This window comes from Narcine bancroftii, chromosome 1, assembly GCF_036971445.1.
Source record: "Narcine bancroftii isolate sNarBan1 chromosome 1, sNarBan1.hap1, whole genome shotgun sequence".
Classification (NCBI taxonomy): domain Eukaryota; kingdom Metazoa; phylum Chordata; class Chondrichthyes; order Torpediniformes; family Narcinidae; genus Narcine; species Narcine bancroftii.
The window spans coordinates 82,320,618-82,327,097 of record NC_091469.1 but is presented as its reverse complement, the minus strand read 5'-3'; the positions used below and the strand labels follow the sequence as shown (position 1 = coordinate 82,327,097).

The following is a 6,480-nucleotide window of genomic DNA, read 5'->3' as shown; positions in this document are numbered from 1 at the left end:
GAAACTCTGCTAAATGGGTCACACAATGAAGGAAGAGAAAGAGGGAATGATTCTGTTGTAGCTGCATTTCTGGTTGTGCGGTGATCAGCAGAAGTTACAAAAACGTTATTTGCCAAGTTAAATTACATCTTGTTGCACTGCACAAATGCAATCCACATCTTACAGTTTAATGAATTACGTTATAGAAATGGGCTGTTCAATCAATATGAGCCCTAGCTCATATTTCCACAGGCTTTGTGACCTCAGTTGGTGATGGAATATAATTTCAGAAAATTTGACACATTGTTGTCATGGAGACCTAGTAATGGCTTACTTTACAAAGTCTTGGAGGTCACAATTGAAACTTGCTACATTACTCTCCAAAGAGTTGTTTTTGACTTCAGAATATGAGTCTATTTGATTTAGTTTTTTTTTAAATTTCATATTACTTAATTCAAATGATCTGAAGATGAGAAACAAGAATATTTTGCAAGGGGCTGCTTTTACAAGTAAAAGGAAGATATTTATGGATAGAAGTGCTGGCACAGACCTTTTGGAGGGAATAGTCTGTGTCTCTGATGTAAAATGCTACTTTATATTTATTTCATAATTGTTTCAGTGAATAAACAGGATGAAATTGTCAAGGGTCACCGGATGCAATATAGGAAATGTCCAGACTCATCTTGATGAAAGATCAACAGCCTAAACCATTCCCTCTCTTTCTCTTTTGACATTCTGCCTCATCTGCTGAGTATCTCCAGCATTTTCTGGTTTTATTTCTGATATCCTGCATCTCGAGATTGTTGCTTGTCTCAACATATTGTTCCTTACAAAAGTCATGTGTTTTTTTGCCGGATGTAACTCTGGGAAATCAAGTCCAGAAAACTGAAGTTGCAGTCTTAGTTTTTTCCCCATGTGCTTTGTCTGCACTGTCATGATAATGAATATGTATGAGATGTACCGGAAGTCAAGTGGTATGAGAGAGAGATAAGAGCACAAGCAGGAGAACAAAGGAAACGGGAAAATAAAGACACTGAGAAGTTTACTTGATAAAACTTGTGTTTGATGTTTTATTAACTTCACATTTCGGGCCACAAATGTGACATTGGCGACGAGGATGGGATATTGGTAAGTGAAGGTAAAGTTTATTTCTGATTAAAGGAGGGATGTCATGATAATGAATATGTATGAGATGTACCGGAAGTCACGTGGTATGAGAGAGAGATAAGAGCACAAGCAGGAGAACAAAGGAAACGGGAAAATAAAGACCCTGAGAAGTTTACCTGATAAAACTTGTGTTTGATGTTTTATTAACTTCACATTTTGGGCCACAAATGTGACAGGTACAGTCACCAATGATTTGGAACCAAACCACAAAGTGAACTAACAGATGACAGGTGACATGAACAGACCCATTTCTACCTGGAGCTTTGTTGCAGGACGTAAATGAGGCATAAACTGAGCTTTAATTCTCTGAATACGAGTCAACTCCTTGTGGTTAGAGCAACAACTGTTAAGTGTGGTAATGCTGTTTTTTCAGTCAGAAATTGTAAATCTGATTTTTTTAGAACTAGAATTTGTGATCTGCCATTGAAATGTTTATCAGTGTTGGTGATCGTGCATATTTATACGCAGTCCGAAAGAAAAATGTAAAATGGATATATGTGGGTGTTGTAGTTTTAAATAAATGAAGTAAAACACCAATTTCCATAGAGTTCACTTAACTAATGAGCTATCATGGTCACCTAACATCTCCTCACAGCGTGTGCACTTCCTGAGAAGACTCAAGCATCAAGGTTACCAACCACATTATGTCAACCTTCTACAGGAGCTCTATCGAGAGCAACCTTGCCAGCTGCATCACAGTGTACTGCAGAGAAATGGATTGGAGGTCAATCCACAGGACCACAAGAGTGGCAGAGAGGATCACTGGAGTCTCCCTCTGGCCCCTCTCATCAAAGTGATCTACCGGGATCATTGTTTGAAGAGAATGCACAATATCATTGAGGACCCCCTTCCACCCTGCACACAGCATCTTTCAGTTGCTCCTGTTTGGAAATAGATGCAGGAGTATCAGAGCCAGCACCACCAGACCGAGGGACAGCTTCTGAACGACACACTCACCATCCAAGACTCTCATTTGTAAAAAAAAATATTAATTTATTTATTTGTATATATTAACACTTGTCCTGCACATATTATGGTCATGAGGAGGTGCAGCAAACAAGCCGCATGTGCAGCTGTGATGGAGTTAGACCAAATGATTTTAATCGAACTCGCATGCGCACGCACGCGCTTATACCTCCCAGTTCCCGACAATGCTTGAGAATCCCAGTACAGAAATTATATCAACCCCAAGGGCTGGAACTACGCCCGGTACATTGGGGCATTCTTCCCCCCCTCCCCCACCCCCCAGGAATCCTCAGCTCCATGACCTGGTTCACTTGTAAAGTGGCTCAGCCCTCCACAAGACCCCTTCCCCACCCCCCACAACTGGAGGTGATGAGCCATCAGACAGTACACAATTTGTACTTTTAGGCAAGCAACCCCTCCAATACGGCCACGCTACTATCACTGGTTGCTCTAAGTTGACGTGCTCGTTGACATGAAGGTTTCTTGCTTGCCCCCAATGTCCAGGACACACATTGTTACATTGTGTTGGAGCACCTTATATGGACCCACGTATGGGCGCTGAAGCAGAGTTCGGTGCACTCCTCTCCTCATGAAAATGTATTAGCAGTCCTTGAGGTCTTTCTGGACATAGGAAACAGTTAGACCTTGTTGTAAGGTTGGGATAGGGGATAAGATGCTAACTTTTTCTCGTATTTGCATCAGGAGTGCTGGGGGTGAGTTTCTCTGTCCCTGAGCTGCTGGCACAAACTCGCTGAGAAAATAAATCAAGCCCATTACACAAGATCAATGGAGGATGTAGCTAAATCCTCCTTCGGCACCACACGTATCCCTGGTTGCACCCAAGGCAACTCATCTACCCATTACAGGCTTTTGAGGCACACCATTGTGGAATCTTTCCACATGGCCATTGGACTGTGGGTGGTAGGCCATGGTATGATGTAACTGGATGCCAATGAGCCAGGCTAGGGCCGCCATAATGCTGACGTGAATTGTGCTCCCGTCTGAAGTTATGTCAGATGGTAATCCAAAATGAGCTACCCAATTTGCAATGAGGGCTCTGGTGGAGGACATCGTGTAGGTGTCCAAGAGTGGGACAGCCTCCAGAACATCTTGTGAATCTGTTGAACATCGTGAACAGGTACTTGGCACCTCTCGAAGGTGGAACCGGCCTAACGATGTCCACATGAATGTGGTAAAAATGCCTGTCCGTTAGAGAAAAATACTGGAGAGGGGTTTTCACATGTCTCTGTATCTTGGAGGCTTTGCAGTGCACCCAAGTTTTGGCCCAGTGGTCGACCTGTTTCTGCAGGCCATGCCACATAAACTTGTCTGTGATGAGCTGTGTGGTTGCTCGGATGGATGGGTGTGCCAGGCCATGAATGTGGTGAACACACGGCGTCTCCAAACGGCAGGTTTAGGTTGGCCCATGGATACATCATGGAGAAGCACAGCCTTGAAAGGTCTGAACATCATGTCCTCCAGCTTGAGCCCTGAAATGATAGGCCTGTATCTCACCGTCCTGCTGCTGCTCTGCTGCAAGAGCTGCATCGTCAATCCATGGAGACAAAGAATGGATTGAATGAATGGACGACCGAGATAGTGTATCCGCCATGAGATTGTTCTTGCCCGCAATGTGTCGAGTGGAGGTAGAGTACTCCAAGACAAGGTCTGACACCTTTGGAAAAGCGAAAGTGAGGGGCTTGTGGTCTATAAAGACAATGAAATATCTTCCTTCCAGGAAGTACTGGAAATGGCGGATGGCGAGATAAAGGGCCAAGAACGTTTGGTTAAATGCACTGTATTTTTGTTCGGGGGGCCTTAAGTGTCTGCTGAAGAAGATGAATGGTTTCAAATTTTGATTGACCAACTGCTCCAGGGCATCACCAATGGCTGTGTTAGATTCATTGACCATGAAGGCCATGGGCGCATTGACTCGTGAATGCACCAGCATGGTCGCATTGCCAGCGCATCTGTGGTTTTTTTGAAAGTTGCTGTTGACTCCTCATCCCATTTTAGATCTTTGGGCTGTCCAGACATAAGTTTGAGGAGAGGGTGCAAATTCTGGCTGCCCCTGGTAAAAATCAATGGTAGAAATTCACCATGCCTTAGAATTCCTGTAGACCCTTCACCATGGCTGGCTTGGAGAATTTGTGTATGGCCTCCATTTTGGACAGGAGTGGCACTGCTCTATGTCGGACGATACGGTGCCCGAGGAAGTTCATAGATGTAAGGCCAAACTGACATTTAACTGGATTGACAGCCAGGCCATACTTCACTGATCCACTGGGAGAGTTGATGCAGATGGGTGATGTGCTCCTGATGAAAGCAGCTGGCAATGAGAATGTTGTCCAGATAAATGAATGTGAAATCCAGGCCACAGCCCATTGAATCCATAAGCCTCTGGGACGTTTGCACCACGTTCTTTTGTCCAAATGACATGCATGGGAAGTCGAACAGCCTGATGAGTGTTGTTTTGGGAACATCATGGAGTTGCACTGGAATCTGATGGTATCCCCTAACCAGGTCAATCTTGGAGAAAATCTTAGCACTGTGAAGGTTAGCAGTGAAATCCTGGATATGAGAAACTGGCCCCTCTCTTCAGTTGTGATCTCATTGAGCTGGTGATAATCTCTGCATGGTCTCCAACCTTGGAAGCCTTTGGTACCATGTGTAGTGGGGATGCCCATGGACTGTCCAAAAGATGAACGATCCCCTTTTTTTCATCTTCCTGAGCAACTCCTTGGTGAGCTTCAGTTTGTCAGGAGGCTTTTTCCATGGCTGGGTGTGTAGTGGTGATCCATCCGTGGGAATATGGTGCTGGACACCGTTCTTGGGTACAGCTGCAGAGAACTGTGGGATGACAATGCTTGGAAATTCCACCAAAGTTTTGGCATACTCGTTCTGAGGAAAAATTCACCGAGTCCAGATGGGGGTGCCGGCAGAGGCTTGGAATTGACCAATCAATGTCCCTTCAGGTACACCAGGAGACAGTGACCATGGAGGAAGTCCATGCCCAGCAAGGGTTGCAACACATAGGCCAATGTGGAGGTCCACTAAAGGTGTCAGGAGCTGATGGTCCACACACCATACCTTTTAATATTGCTGTTGTTGGCAGCAGTGAGGGAAGGTCCAGAATTTTCATCACAGGTGTCTCAGCTCGTGGGAGGCAAAACGTTGACTTTTTCCCTATGACGATGAGGAAATGCCGGACCCACAAGTAGAGGAGGTTGTCTCAGTGGCCAGCCATTGTAGCTATCAGCGACAACCGACCTGGGTGTTTCCTAGGTGCGAGCAAGGTTGGCGGCAGAGGCAGGCCGCAGAACCCCATCTCTGGTTGTAGTAGCACCACCACTCCTTCTCCGGGCTTTGGTCTGTTGTAGCTGTCACTGCCTTCTTCTCTGGGGTGGCAAATAACTGAGTGCCCTGGTGTGACACAGCAACTTGGTCGACGGTCACCCTGCCATCTGAGTGCTCTGGCGTGACACAGCAACTCGGTCAATGGTTGCCCTACCATGTTGCTTGGCATGCCATAGGATGTTGGCTCAGGCCGCCAGCATACGGGGGTCACTAAAATCATCATCTGCAAGGAGCAGGCGAATGTCCTCTGGCATCTGCTCCAGGAATATTTGTTCGAACAGCAGACAAAATTTGCGGCCATCGTTCATGAAGGCAGATGGTGTTCAGTCACCCATGTCATCCATGTGTAGCAGCCACGGTGCCCGTTCACAGCAGGAAATCCTGAAAGTATGGATGAGGAGCACTTTAATGGCCTCATACCTGTGAATGGTAGGGGGTGGATGCAGTCTCTTATTTGAGTGAGTTGGCTACATAGAAATACTTTGTGATGTCCATGGTGATCTGCTTGACATGGAACTCGGCCTCAGCCTGCTCGAACCTGACAACAGGCTGCGAGGTCTAAAAAGAAGGCAGTTTCAGTGAGTCTGTGCTTTGTACATTATCCTTGTTCCTCGTGGAGTTCAAAATTGCCATTTGGGCCTATCGAGGTCACCACTGTGGCCGCGAGGAAGTGCAGCAAACAAACCACATTGGCAGCCATGAGTGAGGTAGACCAACTGATTTTTTTTTTTTTAAAACTTTATTTAAGATTTTATAACATGAATAACATATAGGATTACATTTAAAAAAAAATTAAGAAAAAAATAATAAAATTACAATACAATATCAGTAATCTAAATAAACTATACCCTCCCCAATAATTATTACACATTAATAACCCAACTCAAATTAGTCCAACCCCCCATTTACCCCCCCAAAATAAAGAGTGAAGAATTAATAAAGTTAATAATATATGTGAGAAAAAAACCCACTTACAAAAAAAAACAAAAACATAACCGATTAAAATACTAA

At 44.7% G+C, this 6,480-nt stretch overlaps 1 long non-coding RNA gene across 1 annotated transcript in view; it reads left to right on the top strand.

The window, feature by feature from the left end:
- The first annotated feature begins 255 nt into the window (after positions 1-255).
- Positions 256-6,480, top strand: part of LOC138760501 (uncharacterized) — a 53,400-nt gene continuing 47,175 nt past the window's right edge. The window contains exon 1 of the long non-coding RNA XR_011355669.1: positions 256-1,107. This is a non-coding gene — a long non-coding RNA (uncharacterized lncRNA). The remainder of the gene's footprint in view (positions 1,108-6,480) is intronic.